At 47.2% G+C, this 23,970-nt stretch overlaps 1 pseudogene; it reads right to left on the bottom strand.

The window, feature by feature from the left end:
- Nucleotides 1-1,489: 1,489 nt before the first annotated feature.
- The window catches only part of LOC101594558, an 82,511-nt pseudogene continuing 60,030 nt past the window's right edge, over nucleotides 1,490-23,970 (bottom strand).

Genomic DNA, 23,970 nt, shown 5'->3' with positions numbered 1-23,970 from the left:
ATCCTCCTTTTTCTCCTTCTTCACCTGTCACCCCTTCCATTGAACCCTTTATCTTTTCCACTAGACCCTGTTTATTTGTTTATTTATTACATATAGAGAGAAAGAGAGAGAGAGAGGGAGAATGAATGGGTGCACCAGAGCCTCTGGCCACTGCAAATGAACTCCAGATGCACGTGTCACCTTGTGCATCTAGTTTACATGGGATCTGGGGAGTTGAACCTGGATCCTTAGGCTTCGCAGGCAAGTGCCTTAACTGCTAAGCCATCTCTCCAGTCCCATCATCTTTTTTTTTTTTTTTCCTTAATGGTGCCCTTATATTATGCAGGTCTTATGTAGGTAGTGACAGTCACTGTGAGACCCTAAATGAAGCAGCCACTTTGTATCTGGAAAATAGTGTTCCAAAATACTGTGGTCTTTTTTATTTTTTTAATTTTTTTTTTAGGCAAGCCCAACAGACTGGCCTTTTGTTTTTTGAGACAGAGTGAGAGCAAGAGAGACAGAGAGAGAGAGAGAGAGAAAGAGAGGGAGAGAGAGAGTGAGTTGGCATGCCAGGGCCTACTATAATTAAACTCCAGATGCGTGTACCACCTTGTGTGCATGGGCAACCTTGCACGTGTGTTACCTTGTGCGTCTGATTTACATGCGACCTGGAGACTCAAACGTGGGTCCTTAGGCTTCACTGGCAAGTGCCTTACTCACTAAAGCATCTCTCCAGCCCTACTGTGGTCTTTTAATCTAGCTGTTCTCTCTTCCGTGCTGAGCATGGAACCAAGGCCTTGCCCATGCTAGTTACATGCTCTATCACTGAGCTGCACTCCCAGAACCCAACTTTTCTTTTTTTGAGTAGCAATGTTTTTAATCATGTTCTGGTGTCCTTCCAGTGTCACTTGGGTATGAGGGCTTGGGGTTGGCTACAGAAATTATGAGAATAATTCTTTGTTTTGGTTTCTTGAGGTGGAGTCTTGCTCTAGCTCAGGTTGAGCTGGACTTCATTACGTAGTCTCAGGCTGGCCTCAGGTGTACATCACCACACCTAGCTGAGAATAATTCTTGAAAATAACATCCAAGGTTAATTAAAAAAAAAAAAGAAAAACAAAGCCCAACAACTGACGTTTAACAGATAACCCATTAAAAACATCCACATGAGCCAAAGAAAAATACTCAACTTCAATACAAGCAAGAGAAAAAAAAAAGGTTCCTCAGGAAGTTGAGGTTATACTCTTCAATGCACTAAGGTGGAGAAAGGAGTTTTATCTAAATCAGTTAAAAAAAAAACTCATCCTACTACTTATCTGATTTTTAAAGTGAAAATTCTTATCTTTGATTTGCTCTAAAAAATACTGTAACAGGTATTGTTTTAACCATTCAATGATGTTCTATATAGACTCATCAGATCAAAAACCAAGAGGGGGGTTCTACCCTACACCTTAGTGACAGAATGAAGATCATCTCTGAGCAGCAGGCAGTTAATTTGATACACGATCACTCCTCAGTAGCGGCGGCTATACCAGTCATTGTTGCTGACCTGAAGGAGTTCTGTCACCACCTGCAGGATATTGTAATTGTGTTTCTTCAGCAGCCATAGGTTCAGCTGCCTGTCACAAAATCCCATTTCACAGAGATGGACCATCAGGGCTGCTGTGTGGTCCTCAGAAATGATTGGCTGCGCAGTGACTGGTGGCCCAGAAAACAGGGCCTTGTATGCAGAAGCAGCAACAGACAAAGCCCCCTTCACCAGTCCTCCAGCAGTGCTGCTCCCGTTGTGGTGCCTTGAGTGTTCATAGCTCTTCTGTCTGCTGTTTACAACTCCTGGAGAGCCTCTGGGCTCTCCTCTGGTCTGATCAGGGACTGAAGACACTTCTGGTGTGGTAACCGGTAAGTCCACTCCTGGGGAACCGTGACTTACACAAGGAGGGCTCCTGGACAACGGCAGCGGAAGCTCCACCACCTCTGGGACCAGGGGCACCATCTCCCGCGTCTGTGAGGCCATGGGGATATCGTTGATGCTCTGCTCCTTTGGCGGGCTCTTCCCACCCACCAGGGAGTCTCTCCTCAGTCTCAGCTGGTTCCTGCCTAGCCTCAACCCCGGGCTCACCTTCAGCCCCTCGTTCCACGCCTGGCTGCGAGAGTGCAGAGCTGTACACAGAGTCCCCCAGTGGGCAGCTGGTATCAAAACACTCAGGCAAGATGATGATATAGTCCTCTGAGGGAGCGGAGGACTGACTCTGAATTTCATCTTTGAGTTCCTCTTCTTCCTCCTCAACTTTTTCCTCAGCAACGTGGACGATGTCTTCCTTCTCGTCTTCAAATGGTCCATCTCTAGACAAGGCAAATTTCATCTGGGGGGACTTCTGCCAGCAGGGTGGGCTGTGGTCTGAAGCAGCATCCAAGTTCAGGGATTGGATTACAGTCTCACACACAAACTGGGTCCTGCTCAGGTCTTCCTCTGCTTCCTCCACTAATGCAGTGCGCTCAGCCAGCCTTTTTGCCAATACAGTGGTATCCACAGGGGTGTTATGGGGCACTCTCTCCAATTCTCGGACAATGTTTATATCCAACAGCTCAAAGGACAGCAGATCCTGGGCAGTCAGAAGGTCCGTGGATGGGATGTAGAGTTCCCTCTCACTGGCAACAGTCTTTGTCTTCTGTGGTGTGCAGGTTCCTGTCCCCTCTGTCTGATTACTAGTTTCACCAAATTGCATTTCCTCTTTAGCTAGAAGAAAAGCTTCCTCTTGCTCACAGGCGAGATCATCAGCTTTGCTTGAGCTAATCATGTCCCTTTCAATGTTGTCAGGGCTCTCTGAGGAGGGAAAAGGATCCACTATGATACTACACCAGACTCGAGGCCCAAACTGCTGGCCTTTGTGAGAAAGACACCAATGTGAAGTGTACGTTCCCTCCAAGGCTGGGGCGATGAACTCCACAGACACAACCCCTACATGGTCGGCCTTCAAGCAGGGAACCAAAACATCCTTCTTTTCTGTAGAAGCCAAAGTCAAGTTTCCTCACATGAACTTGAGCTTTGTGTCTGCACTCCACTTTATGTTTCCTGTATTTTTCATCCTCCAGTGTTTGATGAACTTGGTTCCTGGCTGAAGGTGAGTCCCGTCAGGCAAGTTCTCATCTATGAACGCCACGCTGAGTGTTGGCATCACTGGTGTGGAGGGCTGCAAGGGAAGCATCAGGGAGTTAGACTGCAGCAAGTTCTCAGGGTGACCCAAAGGAGACTTGGGGCTCTGGAATCCATGGACCGAGTTCCACAGTTGAATCTTCGGGCGCAGCTTGAGCTGCTTTTTAAGTTCCTTCACCTCAGCTTTCCGCTGTTTCTTCTCGGCACGCAACCTTTGCTTTTCTGCTTTCAGAAAGTTCTTATCAACCTGGTTCTGGAGCCTGACTTGTTTCAGAGCAGCAGGCAGTCGAGGAGTAGAATATTTTGAGTGAGAAAACGGTTCAGAGGCATTCATGATAGGTCTCTGTAACCTCAGCAGGATGTGGTTAGTGTCATGGGCATATGGTCCAGCTTTACAATCTTCACAGATGTTGTAGGATGGGCACAGGCGCACACCCATGATCCTTTTTTGGCAGTTGCTGCAAGCAATATGCCAGCTGAACTGGTTTTATGGCAAAAATAGTGTTTCCTCTGAAACCGGCGTTGAGACTTCGGAGGGACAGGAAGCCAAGGGTGGCTTCTGCAGGACAAGCTTCTCATGTAATTTCTGTTCAAGCTTCTCAACTGTTTCTTTAACCACTTGTTCTCTGAATGTCTCCAGGTAGTTTGTGGACCAGTCTGTCTTGAGGCTTGTGGGTGTCACAAGGAGCAAGTGGACATGACTGTGTCTGGGACCTTCATATCAAATCCCAGGACTCTCATCACTGAAGAATAACGTACGTGCAAGTGGCTTCTTCCCTGTCCTGGCAGCTGCCCGCTTTTCTGCGGCAACCAGAGGTGGCGCTTGACCTACATAATGCCCTTCATAGACTTGCATCTGTAGTTGGTTTCCCTGTTTAACGGCCATCTTATGTGCTTCTTCATAGTCTCCTCATCCAAGTATTTTATTTGAAGTGTTCGGATCAAATGGAACTTTTACCATAGCTTCAACATCAGCTCAAGTTGTATTTTCTGGATCAGAGACCAGAAAGCTTTCAGTTTCATTTTTAAAAGTTACATTCAGAGTAACCTGTGGTTCCAGGCTGTGGGGCTTGAGGAGCTAGCTACTCGCGGGGCTCGATGGGAATTGTAGTCTTCCTGGGGCCCGTAGGTTCTTTAGCCTAGTCTCTGCTTGCAAGAGATGATGAAAACGTGACACTTCGATCCATAACTGCTTATCCTCCGTCACCGCGAGGAGGTCGGCAATCTACTAACTAGGCCGCTGTGAGGACTGTGCGTGCTTCCGGCCTCGGCGCTCCTTTCCTAGTCTGGGGGACGCCTGTTTCGCAGTGCATGCTGGAACTCGTAGTTCTTTCCCGCACCATCCTAGTTAGCTAAATTGCAGACTTCCATTGCAAGAAAGGGTGAGAGACGGGGGCCTGCTCGTGCGACTCCTTGAAGTACTCACCCCAGCTTTTTTGACTCTTCAAATTAGATATTATGGGGCTGGAGAGATGTTCAGTGGTTAAGGCCTAACAACCCAGGTTCGATTCCCTAGTACCCATGTAAAGTCACATGCACCAAGTGGCACATGCATCTGGAGTTTGTTTGCAGCAGCTGGAGGCCATGGTGCACTCATTCATTCATTCATTCTCTTTCTCTTATAAATAAATAAATAAATAACCATTTTGTTAGGCAAGCCCAACAGACTGGCCCTTTTTTATGAGAGAGAGAGAGAGAAAGAGAGACAGAGAGAGATTGGCACTCCAGGGCCTCCTACCACTGTAATTGAACTCCAGACGTGTAAACCGCCTTGCGTGCATGTTTGACCTTGTGCCCTTGTGTTACCTTGTGTGGTTGGCTTACGTGGGATCTGAAGAGTCAAACAAGGGTCCTTAGGCTTCTCAGGCACACACCTTAACTGCTGAGCCATCTCTCCAGCTCAATAAAAAAAAAAAAAATATATATATATATATATATATATATATATATATATATATAGTTGTTTGTTTGTTTGTTTTGTTTTTTGAGGTGGGGTCTCACTCTGGCTCAGGCTGACCTGGAATTCACTATGGAGTCTCAGGTGGCCTCGAACTCATGGCGATCCTCCTACCTCTGCCTCTCCAGTGCTGGGATTAAAGGCATGTGCCATCACACCCAGCTCCAATTAAAATATTTTTAAAAATAAAAAAAATAGATATCATTAGCCATGCATGGTGGTTCATGTCTGCAACCCTATCAGGCAAGAAGTGGAGCTTGCAGAGGCAACAGGCACCCTTTAGAACTGGCTCTTTGGTCCCTCTGATTTGTCCCTATTGACCTTTGAGGACACCCCCCACTTTCTAGTACAAAAGATGTTGTGAGGCAGGCGCCTTTAATCCTAGCACTCAGGAGGCAGAGGCAAAAGGATCATTGTGAGTTTGAGGCCAGCCTGAAACTACCTAGTGAATTCCAGGTCAGCTTGGGCTAAAGTGAGACCCTACCTTGAAAAGAAAAAAAAAGAGGTAGTGAGGGGGTGGGACAATGGTACATTCTCCAAACATGAGGTGTGTGCCTGCAATCCCAGCACACGAGCAGACATGGGAGCCTGGAGCTTGCTGTCGGGCTAGTCTAGCCCAGTTGGTGAATTCCAGGTTCGCTGAGAGACCCAATCTTACAGGACAGCAATTGAGAAAGACAGTATAATCAACTTTTGGCTTCCATACACATGTACACACACACACACACACACATACACACACACACACGAGAAAAACAGCTATTTTAACAAAAGGATGTTGTGAATTCAACTTGTACTTTTTCTCCCTCAATCCTGGACTCAGTCATTTTCCTAAGAGTCCTGGTTCCTGTTAGGGGATGAATGAGAAAGCTCTGTGTGGTGAATGTGCTCACCCCTTGGGGTGCCATGGCCTCCACACTTCTCTGTGGATACCACTAGTGAAAACCTACACACACATTTATATTTCCATTCATGTCTGTATCTGCCCATAAGGATTGATTGAGAACTTATTTTAAAAAAAGTATATGTGGTCTGGTGTGTGTGGCATGTCTATGTCATATATGCATGGGTGTGTGAAATTGAGTGTGCATATAATTTTGAGGGACATTTTGATGAGGATACCCACTCAACTTGTCCAGAGAACAATGGGGTTCTCTCTGGGGTTTGTGAGCTTCCTGCCCATGGGGTGCTGTCTTGCTTCCCAGTACCAGTTCTCTCCCACTGAGTGGGATTTGTGTCCAATCGGAGGGCAGGGTTACCCATGAAGGCTGTGTGCCACTTTTGCGCAGTGTGTATTGTTCAGGTGGTAGATTGTGTAAATTGTGGGGCCTCCTGCTTATTCATGCTGTTGGTGACCATTGTCACCCAGTAGCTCCCACAGCACTTTCCAGTGTCGTGAGGGTTTGCCAGGAGAGGACTGGCTTTCTTCTCAATTCCCATGTGGTCTCTCGGTGCCCCGGGTTGGCAGCCTGTGGTGTCTTCAGCAATAGGGTCTTACTTTTTAGCTCTGGTGGGTAAACCAAGTGCTTGGTAGTGGCTTACATTGTTTTGGGGACCCCATAGGTCTCTGTGACCAATTGTTCACTATGGGGGTAACCCAGTTTTGGTTCTGAGATTCACAAGCCAGAACCCGTGGATTTAGGATTAAGCTTTCTCTGCCTTCTACTGGGCATATCAGTCTGATCCATGGCCCTCCCTTAATTGGGGGTTATATCTTGTATACTGCTATCCGGGAGGAATATGCCTAGCGTACTAAGTACTTCAGTCTTTAGTTTTGTGTGGTTCCCCTCCCCCCTTCTTTGGCCTGATCTTTCCACCTTCCTATCCCCATATTCTTTCCCTTCACTAGTTTTTCTGGTGTCCCCTCCTTTCCTCCCTCTCTGTTTTTGGATACTTAAAAACTAATTTTATTCATTTATTTGCAAGGAGAGAGAGAGAGAGAATGAGAATGGGCACATCAGGGCCTCTTGCCACTGCAAACGAACTCCAGACACAGGTGCCACTTTGTGCCTCTGGCTTTATGTGGGAACTGGGGAATTGAACCTGGGCCTTCAGGCTTTGCAAGCAAGCACCTTTAACCACTCCAGTCCCATGTCTGGTTTTTTATTATGTGGGTGTTGAGAATCAAACTCAGGTCCTTTTACCCACAGATCTATCTCCCCAGGCCTAGATTGAAAACTATTGGTTAGTCTCTTCAATTACAATCTAACATAAGATTTATTTCAATTTCTCAAATGTGTAACTCCTTAGCTAGTGTGACATCTGGCTTTCATTGTCCTTGTATCTTACTTATTTGGTCTGTTTTGGTAACTGCCTAGTATCTGGTTGCTACCTGCTCCCCACTACTCAGAGCTGGCATGTTACTTTTCTTGCCTTTGTGACAAATTCCCACCAGGCACAACTCCAGTGGGGGAGGGTTATTGGCTCATGGGCTCAGTCCAGCATAGAGAAGGCACAGCAGAATTGAGGTGGTGGGAGGGGAGGCAGAGGCTCCTTGCACAGAGGCGCACCAGGAAGCAGAAAGCTAGACCAGAGCCAGAGATGGGTCTAACCACCAGAGCTCTGCCTGCCTCCTAGTGGGCTGTGTCCCCCCCAGCTCTGCTCATGGGTTCCACAACATCCCTAACAGCGCCAGACATGAGCCTGTGAAAGACATTCTGACATCACAGAGGCATTTTTTTGTCCTGAAGATGTTTCCTCATTCCAAAGATGCAGCTAGAGATGAGCCTTGCTTTCTGTAGTTCCCCACAGTTCCTGAGGCTAGAGAAAGAGAAAAGTCGAAGTGTCTGGGATGGATGGGAACCTGAACACCCACTGTCCCTCTTCATACTGTACTTAATGCCCGTGGAGCAGTCTTAGCTGAGCTACCTGGACAGCTCAGAAGGGCTCAAGCCCCGAACTCACCGCGAGCATGACTCCAGTTGTTACCGCCCACAACCGAAACAAAGAAGGAAAGAAAGTCTTCGGGAAGAGAACTGCATTGTCTTAGGTTTAAGCGTTTTCCTATAGTCAGCTTCTAAAATACGATGCCAGGGCTGAGGATGGCTCAGCGGTCACAGAACAGAGTTGGCATTCCCGGAACCCGTGTCAAACTGGACACAAGTAGTACCTGCCTCTGAAATCCCAAGCGAAGGACAATGGGAGGCGGAGTCAGAAGAATCCCAAAGCTCTCAGGCCGGCTAGTGTGGCATTTACAGCAATGCAGACAAGACAGACCCTGCCTCTTGATGAGAAGAAGTGACAACTGAGTGTTCAGCACTAAGTGGGCCATCTCCATCACACCCTCCCAAGACTCAGGAACTATTGTGGAAGAGGTGTCAGAAAGAATGTAAGAGCCAAAGGAAGGGGAGGAGTGCTTACATTTCTGTCTTCCAGACACAAAATAGCCTTGATATTCGTGACCTCACAGTGGCTGATCTTTAGAGACAAGGTCTCACCATGTAGCCTTAGCTCACCTGGAACTTGCTATGTGAACCAGCTGACTTTGAACTTGTGGCTATCCTCCTGCTTCTGCTGAAGTCACAGGTGTGTGTCATCAGCACAACAGTAATTTATAGGATTTTTTAAATCCAGATGTTGTGGTGGCTCATGCCTGTATTTGCAGTACTCAGGCAGCTGAGGCAGGAAGATTACCATGGATTCAAACACAACCTGGACCATAGAGTCAGGCCATGTCTCAAAAGAGCAAAAAAGTAATGCCAGATGTGGTGGCTCACATTTATAATCCCAGCACTCAGGAAGGCTGAAATAGGAGAATTGCTGTGAGTTCAAGGCCAGGCTGGGCTAGAGTGAGATCCTGCCTCAAAAAAAAAAAAAAGTATATATATATATATATATATATATATATATATATATATATATATATATATATATGCTGGAGAGATGATTCAGTGGTAAGTTTCTTGCCTGCAATGCCTAATGACCTGAGCTCAGTTCCCCAGTACCCATGTAAAGCCAGCTGCACATGCATCTGGAGTTCATTTGTAATGGCTAGAAGCCCTGGTGTGCTCTCTCTCTCCTTGGAAATAAATTTTTAAAAATTAATTAAATAAATAAATATACACACATATACATATATATATATATGTATATGTGTGCATATGTGTATACATGTAATAAATAAATAAATTCAGCTGCTGCATGACTTCCTGCAGACATGCGAAAAAAATGTCTACTCCCCCAGATAGGGCACTGCCAACAAGCCAAAGAAATGATTCCATCCATGTCCACCTTGTGAACCTGTGAGTTTATTCTGGTTCCTTATAGGAGCTCAAGTGACTCAAGAGGCAGCTACATCAGCCCAAAGCCCACCCCAGCCCGGGTGAGGACTGGTGGAAGCTGTAATCTTGAAGCTCTCTGCACAGCTTGCAGGCAGCTCCCCTGAAGACTGCTCCCCCCTTGTTTGTTATTTACAAAACCTTGGGTGAGGGGCCTCCCAACTCTCAGTACATGCAGGTTTCTTGAGTTCCCTGAGCCTTAGGAGACTCTTCCTCTCTCCAGGAGGGCAAGTTTCAGCTTGGAAGAAATTGCCAACCCACTGGACATCTGAAAGTCACACAGGTTATGGAGGACGCACAGTTGTGCGTGACCACTTTGCTCATTATGTGTCCCTACTCCCTCTGTGCCCAGGCATTGTGACACACACAAAGTGCCTCCTTCAGTCTGTGAACCTATTTCTGGTGCTAGCTCTAGGCTGATCTGCCACTGTGAGGGACTGCTGGCCTTGCCACCTCCACAGAGCTTTTATAAAGCAATGGCTCCCTGCAAAAGTAGGACACAGCTTCGGAATGAACGTCCTCATTGGCTTTTTCTTCAAACAGGACCCCGGTGGTGACCAGCAGATCTCAGGAAGGGGGATCTTCGTCCTCCTCGACTCACTAGAGAATAGAGAGCAGGGAAGGTGGAGAAGGCCCTGATTAAAGGCGGGAAGCATCTCTCCTCACCTTTCCCTGACGGGAGAAAACAGACTTTGATCACTCTCATAGTGAGGGCAGTGCCCATGGGACCTGGTTATCCTGCCAGGGTAGATGACATTTCTGTCCAGAGCACACAACCTGGGTGTGGGTGGTGGGGGAGACAGACGTGTAACAAGCACAGAAATAGAAATGCGTACGGACAATGACGGCAGAGAACAGCTGCACTCTGGGAGGATAAGCCACGGGGTTCTGTGGCCATTACAGCTAGAAAGTTGTGAGGGTTAAGTTCTGGTCATTCTGCTGGTTCTCTCTGTGTGTTTGCGTTTCAGTGTGTCATTCTATGGGTTCTGTTCCTCTAGAGAGCCCTGACTAATACAGAAGGGAAGCTTGGGGGGGGGGTTGCCCTCAGTGTGACCTGAGCTTTGGTACCCAGCTATTCTCACCTGAGACTAGGTTGCTGTGTACCTAGTAACCCAAGGAAGCCACAGCATCCATCTTGTCACCGAGAATACTGGGATCTATTGGAAATGAGCTAGGGACATAGCTGAGTTGGTAGAGTGCTTGCCTAGCATGTGGGAAGCTCTGGGTTCTACCCTCAACAGTGCATAACCCAGGTGTGGGGGTGCCCACCTGTAATCCTAGCAACTCAAGAGGCGGGGCCTGCAAAGGATCCGACTTTAATTCCCCAAGACCTACATAAGCCAGATTTACCAGGTGGCCCACGCATCTGGAGTTTGCAGTGACTGAAGGCCCTGGCGTGCCTAATCTCTCTTTCTGTCAAATAATAATTAAAGAGAGAGAGAGAGAGAGAGAGAGAGAGAGAGAGAAAGTCCTACTCTTTCTAACATATCCAGTCTGTGATATGGCATTGTTGGCAGCAGGAAGTGGACAATGCCAACCCTCTTCCTGTGTGCATTGCTTTCTTTATACCAGACTGAAGGCACACGGGGCAGTAGAAACCATGGCGGGGTGTGCAGTGCAGTGTTACCTGCAGTTTCAGGGGCTGCATAGATCTTCCCCCTTATTAGTCAGGTTCTTCTGAGAAGCATCTGTACATAGCTGTGCAAGTCAGGACCAGTTAGTTACCAGGTGCCAGCCTATGTCCCTCTGGCCCTTGCACATGCCACCCATCCTCCTCCAAGGTCCTCCACCCCCACATGGCAAGACCCCAATCCCACATGGCATTGCCTCTGTAAGCCGAGGACACGTTCTGCCCTTCTAGAATGTTTCTTGGCCTATCTGCCTGGTGTCCCTCATTCTCTGGGAGCAACAGCTGGGCTGAGACCTACCCCCACCCCCACCAATGCCGCATGCATCTGTCTCACTGTGTGTGTGACCAGCCCAGAGCAGGAAGGCCAGAAGTCTCAGTCAAGGAAAAAAATAAAAATCAAAACCTATGCCTGACTCTGCTGGGTCACCTCGACCTGAGGGATAATTCTCACAGACCTCTGGGTCATTTTGTTTCTTTCTCTCCTCCTTCCTTCCTTGCTCCCTTCCTCTTTCCTTCCTTCCTCCCTCCTTCCTTTTCTCCTCCTCCTCCTTCTTCTTCTTTTTGGGCTTTCTGAGGTAGGGTGTTGCTCTAGTCCAGACTGACTTGTCATTCACTATGTAGTCTCAGGGTGGCCTTGAACTCATGACGATCCTCTTACCTCTGACACCTGGGACTGCCAGGATCAAAGGTATGTGGCACTACTCTCAGCTATAACAATTATGTAAAGTTGTTTTGCTTTTGTTCTTTTGTTTCCAGTGCTAGGGACTGAACCTTGGGCCATGTGCATGCTAGGTGAGTGCTCTATCACTGAGCTATATCCCCAGCCCTTCTTTTCTTTTCTTTTTTCTTGAGGCAGGATCTCATTCTATAGCCCAGGATGGCATCAAATTCATGGCACTTCGCCTGCCTCAGGACTCCTCAGTGCTGGGACGAAAGGCATGAGTCACCATGCCTTATTTTTGTATTTTTTAAATCAGTGCTTTATCTAATACATTCTGGAAAGTTTTATAATTCTACCCCAGGTGCATATCACAGAATCACTTAGAACAGCCCTGAAACACATATCTGCCTTTGCATGTCCAGAGTGAGATTTTTAGAGGCTGAAATACACACAAAATCAAATGGACTATTTTTTAACTACTATTTCTACTTTTTGAGGCAGGGTCTCACTCTGGCCCAGGCTGCCCTCAGACTCACAGTGATCCTCCTACCTCAGCCTCCCAAGTGCTGGACTTAAGGTGTGTACCCGGCTTCCTTGAACTATTTTAAAGCAATGGCTCAGTGGTGGTAACACAACTGTCACCGGCATCCAGAACTCTCCATCTGCCCCTGTGAACTACTCCTGCCTCCCACCTCTTCAGCTCTGGTAAGTGCCCTTCTGCTATGAATTTGAGCTCTGCAGGCAGCTCACATACTGAGTCACACAGTGCTGATCATTTATGTCTCATTTATTTCAATGAGCAGACCATCTCCAAAAAGCACTCATGTTGTATCCAAACTTCCTTCCGTCTCAAAGGCTGAATACTATTCTATTATCTCTCTCCCCGCCCACACATATGAACTGTGTTTTTTCTTCCATATTTATTTTATTTTTCATGTTCACCTTTGATTTTATTGTAAAAATGGCTACCGATTACTCAATACTTATTATGAGCAAGTGCTATGCTAAGTACTTTAGGCACACTCTACCAATCTTGGAAAGCAAGCTGAGACAGTAAGATAGCTTTTTTTCTTTTCTTTTCTTTTTTATTCAGAAGGGAAAACAGAGGCCCCCAAGGGCAAGCCTCACTTCTTCCATAAAGCATTTCCTGACATCTACACATCACAATTCATTCCTCTGTCCTCAGAGTATCCATAATTCTGACCATTTTCTTTTTTTAAAACTTTGTATTGACAACCTCCATATGTTATAGACAATATACCATGGTCATAATTCCTTCCCACCATCCTCCCTTGCCACTCTTCCAAATTCCCCCGGCACTGAATCCCTTCTTTCCAACTAGTCTGTCTTGTATTTTGATGTTATTCCCCCTCCCCTTATTCAGGTCTTGTGTAGGTAGCATCAGCCACTGTGAGGCTGTAAATACCATGTCCACTTTATAGCTGGAAGACAGTAATTCTGAGCACTCCTTCTCTTCCTCTGGCTAATGCTTTAACCGCTAAGCCATCTCTCCAGCTTCCCCCTTTAAAAAAATTTTATTCTTGGGCTTGCCTGTGAAGCCTAAGGACCCCAGTTCGAGGCTCGATTCCCCAGGACCCACGTTAGCCAGATGCACAAGGGGGCGCACGCGTCTGGAGTTCGTTTGCAGTGGCTGGAGGCCCTGACGCGCCCATTCTCTCTCTTTCTATCTGCCTCTTTCTCTCTCTGTCGTTCTCAAATAAATAAATAAAAATAAACAGAAAAATCATTTAAAAATTATTCTTCTTTCCACCACCTCTGGGGTTGCAGATGTGGCGCTACCATGTCCAGCTTCACGTGGGTTCTGGGGATGCAAACTTAAGTGTTCGTACCTGCACAAGCGCTCCTTCCCCCAACCACCTCCCCAGCCCCGCGCGCTGTGCTCTTGGCGCTTTGGCTTTCGGGGTTGACGTGGAAAGACTGCGCCCCCAGGACAGCTCAGTCCTGGAGACCCTTCCACAGGCGCAGGTTTGTGACCTGAAGGAGCGAGCGCTCGCCCCCAGCTGATGTCCTTGCCACCTGCCGGAGGTCACTGCAGGGCAGGGCTGGACAGGAGAGGGGAAGTCCCACGGCCCAGAGCCACCCAAACCATCCCACTCGCCTGTCTAAAACTCACCCCGTGCACCCACCCTGCCTCACCAAGTCCCTCCTGAGCCAACGCAGGGCGTCCCGGGCCATCGCCCGCCCTCGCCCCGGAGGGCCCCGCGCGGAGAGGGGCTGGGAGCGGAAGCCGCTCTCTCATGCCAGTCACCCCGTGCTCGTGCACCTCGCCCACGCCGCCACGGTGAATCTTGGGCACTTCCTCGACACCCCACCTTGCATGCCCCTCAGTGAAGGCTCCGTTCACTCACACGCCCAATGACTCAGGGCTCTTTATTCCCCCACATGTGGGTTGTTATGCTCTTTTAAAAGTTATTTTTATTTATGAAAATGGTGTGTGTGTGTGTGTGTGTGTGTGTGTTTGTGAGGGGGGGAGGGAGAACTGGCATGCCAGGGTCTCCAGCCACTGCACTCGAACTCCAGACGCTGGTGTCATCTTATGCCCATACGACCGTGTGCGCATGCGTCACCTTGTGCGTCTGGCTTTCGTGGGCTCTGGCAAGCTGAACCTGAGTCCTTAGGCTTTGCAGGCAAGCGCCTTAACCACTAAGCAATCTCTCCAGCCCGTGGGCTGTTATTCTTGATGAAGTATTTCAAGCATGCAGAAGTAGCAGCCAACATAAGGAATATGGCGATTATTCACGTAGTGACAACTTCTCCCAAAGTGTCGTGTGCTCTCAGCTCTCAGTCCGGCATTCCTCCCCTTCCAAAGGGACTTGCTTTCCACCATTGATATTACTCATCCTGGGCAGGATGGAGATTGTCACTGAGTATGTGTGTCCTTCTAAACAATATGTTGTACTGTCTTCTATGGTGTTTAACTTTATAGAAATGGCATCATTCCATACATCCAGCAGTGTGTGTGTGTGTGTGTGTGTGTGTGTGTGTGTGTGTGGTGGTCTTGCTACTAGGCTGGCCTAGAACTCTTGATCCTCCTCCTCAGCCTCTCAGGAGGTGGCACTGCAGGTGTGAGCCATCATGCCCAGCAGCAATGTACTTCTTTACTCCTGTTGAGGTATGTGGCTTGTGTTAGTTTACCTCACCTGGCTGCATCATAGACCATCATTCACACTACATCTTACACATCCATTCTCCTATTGGTAGAGCTCCAGATATTTCCAGTTTCCCCACTCAAACATGAACAGAACATTCATATGTGTGCTGCCCATCTAAGCAGGGAACCAGGGATGGGGATCTGTGTGTCTCTATTTTTATTATTATTACTTATTTATTTATTAGAGACAGAGAGAGGGAGAGAGAAAGAGAAAATGGGAATGCCAGGGCCTCCAGACACATGCGCCCCCTTGTGCATCTGGCTTATGTGGGACCTGGAGAATCAAACTGGGGTCCTTAGGCTTTGCAGGCAAGCACCTTAACCACTAAGCCAGCTTTCCAGCCCTGTGTGTCTGTTTTACCAGACATAACCAAAACTCCTCTCCAAACTGAAATAGAAGTTTGCACCAAGCATCTTGCATGAGAGCTTATCTTGAGGCAGAGGCACTGACCCGCAACCCTAAGATTCACTCAAAGGCCAGACATCCCATTCCCTCTCAGGAAGTCATAGGTGGTCTTGACATTTAGAAGTCAGTGGCATCTGGGATGTAACATCTGGCTAGGATGTTTCTGGAGAGGATCCTTGTTTCTGTTTCTGGGAGCCCAGGGTTAGGCCACAGTGGGAGCTGTCCTTCATAGACAGCTGCTTTCGAAAGTTCTCAGGCTATGGGATTCTCCTTGTGTATTAGAAACATTCAAGTTGGAGAGATGGCTCAGTGATTAGGGCACTTGCCTGCAAAGCCTAACGACCCCATATATATATATATATGGTCACTTACTTACTTTTACATTGCTGTGACAGATACTTGACAGAACAACTTGAAGAGGAAAGGTTTATTTTGGTTCTTGGTTTTTAGGGCATTCAGTACAGTGTGGCCAGTATGGTGCAATTTAATGGCAGTGGGAATGGGAGCGAATGGCTGTTCACATCATAGTAGATCAGAATGCAGAAAGACTCTAGCCTCCAACAGACTGTGCCTACTACTGCCCACAAGGCCCCTCTCCCTAAAGATTTCAGATGGCCAAAATTATGAGCCTGTTGGGAACATTTCGGTTAAAAAACAGGATCCCTTGGCTGTTTGTGAATGTGTAAGGGGACCCTTCCTGTCCCTGGAAGCAAAACTCCCACTGAGATGCTTCCCCATGTGCCTCCAGATCTGTGGTTTGGGCTCCTGGGCCATGCTAGCCCATCCATTGGCTGATACTGGGCTTGGCAGAATTAGAGGCATCAAATAAAAAAAAAAAAAATAACAAGCTTGCCTAATAGCATGCTTGTAGTGAAGTGTTTTTGTGCCTATGTGTTCTGACAATGCAGTGTTTTGTAGAAAAGCAGGCAAATTTCTTTGAAATTAGGATATTCAGAGTAACTACTCATCTCAAGCCTTCAATATTGCTTTAAAAAAAATCTGTTTTGCCCATAAAATCATGTCTCGGCTGTTTGTGCCATTCTGTTGACATTTATTTTAATTTTCAGATGGCGACTTCTCCCACTTTACCTTCTGTAACTCAAACTTGGAATCTTTAAGTCCTTGGATAATTGTCCTTGTAATATTCTAAAGTGAAAATCTTTGCAAATGTGTACTTTTTAGAACAAATACAAATTTTAAATTCGAGACTAAAGTAACCCTTTAGGTGAAATTTTGCCTGTACTGTAAACCGCAGAATGAGGTTTTTCTTTTTGTCTTCTCTGCTCGCGGAGCTGGTCTCAATTGCGCCGTGTCTTCCTGGGGAGTGAATTGCTGGCCAGGGCCTGAAGTGGGCGGTGAGGAGGTGTTCTCCCTGCCGCACCCGCTTTCTGCTAATGTGACAGCTGCTACGGGGGACCCTACAGTGCAGTGGTATCTGCCACTCTTGTTTTTTGGGGGGGTGGTCTTTATCACCCCTGCCGCCCATATCTCAGGAAGTCTTTCTTTCCTTCTCTCATGCTCAGATTGCCACCACCAGCTGGCATCAGTCCAGCCCCTGCACTCCATTTGCTGCCACGTACCTCTGCTGGACAAGGCTGTCCCCTCCCTCTGACCGGCCTCTGGCTTCTGGCCTCTGAGGGTCCAGGTGACAGGTGGGGAAGAAGTCCATCTCCATGGACTTTTGTCCTCCTTGAGGCCAGGCCTTGCCATCAACACCCTGTGCTCAGAACAGTTTCCCGTGAGTTCCTCGCGGCCCTCGAAAGCACGGCCCTCCGTGTGTCCAGCCTCAGCAGGGCGCAGGGCTGAGCGGGCCCTCCGATCAGCTTCCCGCACTCCGCCTCAGTTACCTTCCTATCGCTGTGACCAAGTATCTGACAAGGGAAGGAGGGCTCATCCTGGCTTAGCGATGGAGGCATAGGCCCTCATGTTGGGGAAGGCATGGCAGCTCGATGGCAGGCCCTTTGTTCAGAGGTCCGGGCGAGTCGGGAGGAACAGGTGGGGCGCTGGTGCTCAGCCGCTTTCTTCCTCTTCCCCTGGCTTGTTCATTCCGTGCGAAGGCACCATCTCATCCAAGGCGGGTCTTTCCTCCTCAATTCTTCCTCTCCGGAAACACCCTCACTACTGCCTTACATTTCTTTCTTAAAATTTTTTAAAAATATTTTATTTTTATTTATTTGTGAGGCAGAAAAAGAAGGAAAGAGAGAATGGGTGCGCCAAGGCCGTCAGCCGCTGCAACCAGACTCCAGACACATGAGGCGCCTTGTGTATCTGGCTTACATAGGTCCTGGGGAATTGAAGCAGGGTCCTTTGGCTTTGCAGGCAACTGCCTCAAGTGCTAAGCCATCCCTCTTTCTTTTCTTTTCTTTTCTTTTTTAATTGTGAACTTTAATACTCAAGCACCACGATTTGACTGATTCCCATACAATTACACAGTTTGCTCCCTCCCCAACCAGGATGTATTGAGGACCCTCCTTCCACTGTTTTGATGTCTCATTCCTTTTGCCCTCCTCTGTCCTCTATGTTCAAATGTTGATGGGCTCAGAAAAGTGCAATTTTCCAGTATTAATAGGTGAGGCATTTAAAAGTTGATTATTCCGGGCTGGAGAGATGGCTCAGCGGCTAAATCTTGCCTACGAAGCCTAGGGATCCCAGTTCGAGGCTTGATTCCCCAGGACCCACGTTAGCCAGATGCACAAGGGGGCGCACATGTCTGGAGTTCGTCTGCAGTGGCTGGAGGCCCTGGTGTGCCATTTTTTTTCTCTCTCTCTCTACCTGCCTCTTTCTCTCTCTGTCTGTAACTCTCAAATAATAAAATAAAATAAATTTTAAAAGTTGATTATTCCACAAAAGTGTCCTAATCATGAATGCAATGAGTGCCTTATAAGGTCTGGAGGATGTTGGACACTTTGTCATTTTGCCTTCAGCTATGCGAGGATATGGCAGAGACAGGCAGCCTTCAGCAGAGCTGGCTATCTGAGCCCTACGGTCATGAACTTCCCAGCCTCCAGAAACCATTTTCAGCTTATGGGCATAAAGTGCCCTCCCTTGGATTTTCCCACAGCAGCGCGTCACAGCATGTCCCAGAAAATTTCAAGTGTACGTCATTGCTGGCTTCCTGGACATCCAGCGTCTTCCTACACATTTCTTAATCCAGCCAAGTTGACAATGAAGATTAACCATCACACCCTCTGCACTCCCAGCCTGCGGGCTCCTGGGGCTGCCCCGGGGCTCTCGGAGATTTGCTTGTCCTGTGCTGGGAATGAAGTTTCTCACGGCCAGGAACACACACCCCTCATTCACTGCCTTCCTAAGTGTGGAGTGTGGCTGGTCCTTCTCTCCTGAACAGTAGCTTCAGCTGAAGACAGGATGAATGGACTAGGGGGAAGGGACACCGTAAGAGGTCAGGAGAAGTTGGAGACATCTCTAGACCTCCTCTGGCCTTGGTAGTATGACCAAATACCTGACAAGAAGCAGCTGAAGGGAGGAAGGCTTTGTTTCGGCTTATAGTGTGAGGGATGAGGTCCAGTGTGGCACAGGAGGCTAGCCCAGGCTCACAAGGGATCCTCGGGCAGGAAGCAGACAGCAGTGAAGACCGGTGCTCAGCTCACTTCCTCCTTTCTATGCAGTTCGGGACTCCAGCTCATGGAATGGTGACACCCACATATAGTGGGGCATCTCTGCACTTCAGTCAATGCCAGCTAGAGACTCCCTCACAGACATGCTGTAGGTCTGTCACCTAGGAGGTTCTTGATCCTGTCAAATGTCCAACAGCTAATGAGACGGAAGGGTTTTTTCATGTATTTACTGCTTGTTTACTTTTCATCTCTTGAAAACTGTTTATTTCATTGGCTTATTTGTTGATTAGGCTGTTTGATTTCTTGCTTAGTTTTCTTTTAGTTCTTTGTATATTTATTCTTTTTTATTTCTTTTACCTTTTCTCTCTCTCTTTTTTTTTTTTTTTGTTTTTGTTTTTTGGAGGTAGGGTCTTACTCTATCTCAGGCTGACCTGGAACTCACTATGTAGTCTCAGGCTGGCCTTGAAGTCACGGTGATCCTCCTACTTCTGCCTCCCATGTGCTGGGATTAAAGGTGTATGCCACCACGACTGGCTTATTTCTTTATTTGAAAGAGGGAGATACAGAAATAGGCAGAGAGAGAGAGAGAGAGAATGGGCGCACACCAGGACCTCCAGCCACTGCAAATGAACCCCTTGTGCATCTGGCTTACATGGGTCCTGGGGAGTTGAACCTGGGTCCTTTAGTTTTACAGGCAAGTGCTTTAACCATTAAGCCGTCTCTCCAGCCCAGTTCTTTGTATATTTATTCTCCTTTTTGTTGTTGTTGTTTTGTTTTTTTCGAGGTAGAGTCTCACTCTAGGCCAGGCTGACCTGGAATTTACTATGTAGTCTCAGGGTGGCCTCAAAGTCACAGCGATCCTCCTACCCCTGCCTCCCGAATACTAGGATTAAAGGTGTGCACCACTGCACCTGGTGATCCTTCTATATTTATTCTTGATATTAATTTTATGTCAGATGTATAGCTAGCAAAAGTCTCCCATTCTGTAAGCTGTTCCTTCATTCAATTAACTGTTTCCTTTGCTGTACAGAAGCATTTGATAAGGAAGTCCCATTTATCTACCTTACTTCCTAAGTGATTGGACTCTTATTCAAATAGTTCTTGGTTATCCCTGTATCTTGAAGTATTTTCCCTACAGTCCAGCGTGGTGGGGAAGGTATGGTGGAGCTCATGGTAGTGGGAGTAATTGGCTGAAACTTGGCAGAACTTGACAGACAGGAAGCAGATAGTAGACAGTAAGTAAGTAGGGCCAGGCTATAAAAACCTCAAAACCGGGTTGGAGAGATGGCTTAGCGGTTAAGCACTTGCCTGTGAAGCCTAAGGACCCCGGTTCAAGGCTCGGTTCCCTAGGTCCCACGTTAGCCAGATGCACAAGGGGGCGCACGCGTCTGGAGTTCGTTTGCAGAGGCTGGAAGCCCTGGCGCGCCCATTCTCTCTCTCTCCCTCTATCTGTCTTTCTCTCTGTGTCTGTCGCTCTCAAATAAATAAATAAATAATTAAAAAAAAAAACCTCAAAACCCACTTCCTTCAGTGATATCTGCCTCTAAACATCTTACCATCTTCCAGAACAGCACCACCAGCTAGGGACCAAAGTGCTCAAACATATGTACCTGTGGGGAGGGCGTTTCCCATCCAATCCGCAGCATTAACCAAACAAAATGAGTGGGTTGTACTGTTGGTCCCTAAGGACACTTTAAGCATCCCACATATTTTGTGAGTGTTGTGTGTGTGTGTGTGTGTTTCCGAGGTAGGGTTTCACTCTAGACCAGGCTGGCCTGAAATTCTCTAAGTAGTCTCAGACTGGCCTTGAACTCATGGTGATCCTCCTACCTTAGCCTCCCGAGTGCTGGAATTAAAGGTATCTGCTACCATGCCTGGCTTATTTTGTTTTATTTGGTTGTGTCTTTTATTTATTTATTTTTATTTTTTTTTTGAGGTAGGGTCTCACTCTAGCTCAGGCTAACCTGGAATTCACTATGGAGTCTTAGGGTGGCCTAGGACTCATGGTGATCCTCCTACTTCTGCTTCCTGAGTGCTGGGATTAAAGGCATGCACTGCCTTTTTTTTTTCCCCTCTTTTGAGATAGGGTCTGATTCTAAACTAGGCTGACCAGGAACTCACTCTATAGCTCCAGGCTGGCCTCGAACTCACAGCTATCCTCCTACCCGAGCCTTCCAAGTGCTGGCATTAAAGGTGTGCACCACCATGCCCGGTGTCACGTTTTGATAGGTAACATTTTCACTACTATTCAGTTCTATGTGTTTTTAAATTTCTCAATTGATTCACAAATGATTTAGAGGCCGATGGTTAATTTTGCCTTCTTTTGGTGAGGACATATGTAGAAGATGGCCCAGTGGAGCACAGTGCGTACTGTGCGAGCATGAGGACCTCAGTTTGGACCCCCAGGACCCCTGCAAAAATAAAGCTATTGTGGTGGTACATGCCCCTGCAGTGCCAGCACTGAGAAAACAGTGACGGAGGATCTTTGGGACTTGCTGGATAGCTAGTCTAGCCAGATGGGTGAGCGCCAGGTTTAGTGAGAGACCCTGTCTCAAAAAATAAGCAGAGGGCTGGGGAGAAGCCTCAGGGGTTTAAAACACTCCTCATTTAAGTATGAAGGCTTCTTAGGCTGGAGACTGCCAAATCTGACTCCCCAGAACCCATGTAAAAAGCTGGGGATAGGACTGGAGAAATGCTCAGTGGTTAAGGCGCTTGCATGAAAAGCCTAATGACCTGGGTTTGATTCCCCAGTACCCATGTTAAGCCAGATGCACAAAGTGAGTTTGTTAGCAGTGGCTAGCTTTCTCTTTCTCTCTCCTTGAAAATAATTTAATTAATTAATTAATTAATCAATCATATTAAAAAAGAAAAAGAAAGAAAAAAAGAAGGGATTCAGTGGAAGGGGATGGGGAGGAGAAAGGGAAGGTAGTGTGAGGGTATTAAGATCATGGCATATTATTTATATTTAAGAAAGTTGACATTAAAAAAGAAAAGTTGAAGCCGGGCGTGATGGCACACGCCTTTAACCCCAGCACTCAGGAGGCAGAGGTAGGAGGATTGCCATGAGTTCAAGGCCACTTTGAGACTACGTAGTGAATTTCAGGTCAGCCTGAGCTTGAATGAGACTCTACCTCAAAAAAAAAAAAAAAAAAGGGCTGGAGAGATGGCTTAGCGGTTAAGCACTTGCCTGTGAAGCCTAAGGACCCCGGTTCGAGGCTTGGTTCCCCAGGTCCCACGTTAGCCAGATGCACAAGGGGGTGCACGTGTCTGGAGTTCGTTTGCAGAGGCTGGAAGCCCTGGCGCGCCCATTCTCTCTCTCTCCCTCTATCTGTCTTTCTCTCTGTGCCTGTCGCTCTCAAATAAATAAATAAATAAAAGAAAAGAAAGAAAGAAAGAAAAGAAAAGAAAAGTTGGACTGGAGAGGTGGCTTAGCAGTTAAGGTGCTTGCCTGTAAAGCCAAAGGACCCAGGTTCCATTCCCCAGGACCCATATAAGCCAGATGCACAAGGCGGCCCATGCATCTGGAGTTCATTTGCAGCAGCTGGAGGCCCTGACACATTCATTCTCTCTCTCTCTCTCTGTGCCTCTTTCTCTCTCAAAGAAATAAGTAAAATAAATTGAAAAAAGAAAAGTTGCAACAATGGTATGAAATAGCTAAAGTTCTCATGTCGTCTCCTGCTTATGCCTAATGCTGCTGACATAGCTGTGACAAGTTGTCAAGACTGAGTATTGACGAAGCTGCACACATCAGTGGTCCTCACCGATGTCACTGCCCGGTGCCAGGATACAGCCTCCACACCACATTGCACCCTTAGTGTCCTCTGATCAGAAATGGTTTCTCCATCTGCCCTCTTTTTAAAAAAAATTTATTTATTTATTTATTTGAGCGAGAGAAAGGGTGGGGGGGACATGCCAGGGCCTCCAGCCACTGCAAATGAACTCTAGATGCATGCGCCCTCTTGTGCATTTGGCTTACATGGGTCCTAGAGAATTGAACCATGATCCTTTGGCTTTGCAGACAAATGCCTTAACCGCTAAGCCATCTCTCCAGCCCTCCATCTTCCTTCTTGACTGTGGCCTTGGCGGTTTTGAAGAGCAAGGTCAGGCATTTGTAGAATGAGCCCCAGTTTGGGATTACCTGGAGGTTTTTCATCACTAGACTGGAATCATCCATTTTAGGAGAAAAGAGCATCAAGGGACAGGCCTTGCTCATCATGTCCTATCAGGAAGTGTGACATCATAGGTGATGTTAACCTTCCTCATTGGACGGTAGCCCAGAATATAATAAATGGATGAGCCTGGACATCTAAGATGCAGTTTTCTCAGTTCCCTCATGTTAATTACTGCTTCCCTCCCACACTATCCTTAAGCTCTGTTCACTAAATCCAGCCCACACTCAAGGGGAGGGGAGAGGAAGCAAGCCTCCCCTGTGGAACGATGAATGGCTACATATATTTTGGGGAATTCTTCTATGGGGAAGATTTGTCCCTTTGTCCCAGTTATTTATTTAAGTGATTATTTACTTATACTGATGTGGACTCAGATATATTTATTTTATCTTCTGGGCTATAGTCCACTCCTACATTCCTTTTCTTTCTTTCTTTCTTTCTTTCTTTCTTTCTTTCTTTCTTTCTTTCTTTTTTTTTTTTTTTTTTTTGTAGAGTCTCTCTCTAGCCCATAACATGGAATTCACTATGTAGTCTCAGGATGGCCTCAAAATTACATCGACCCTCCTACCTCTGCTGCCTCCCAAGTGCTGGGATTGAAGGCATGTACCACCATACCCGGTTCCACTCCTACATTCTTGATTTTTCTGTTCAAATCGCCCTATTTCAGGCCATTGGGAGCTTTCCCACTGGCCCTGTAACCCTGTGACACATCCGCCTCACAGAAGTCAGTCTTGTTTTGGTTTTAGCACTTTCTTACTTCTAACACTACAAGACGCCCCAGGCTCATCTTATATTTTCCCTGCTCTGGATTGGACCTAGACTCACCATTTCTCCAAGGAATCTTGTCCTTTTTATTGCAGAAAGCATTTAAAAACCAAGGTCTGGGGCTGGAGAGATGGCTTAGCAGTTAAGGTGCTTGCCTGTGAAGCCTCAAAACCCAGGTTCGATTCCCCAGAACCCATGTTAAGCCAGATGCACATGGTGGCCCTTGTG

The sequence above is a fragment of the Jaculus jaculus genome, chromosome 1, assembly GCF_020740685.1.
Source record: "Jaculus jaculus isolate mJacJac1 chromosome 1, mJacJac1.mat.Y.cur, whole genome shotgun sequence".
In the NCBI taxonomy this organism is placed as follows: domain Eukaryota; kingdom Metazoa; phylum Chordata; class Mammalia; order Rodentia; family Dipodidae; genus Jaculus; species Jaculus jaculus.
The sequence above is the reverse complement of the archived record's forward strand: the minus strand, read 5'-3'. Positions and strand labels throughout refer to the sequence as shown.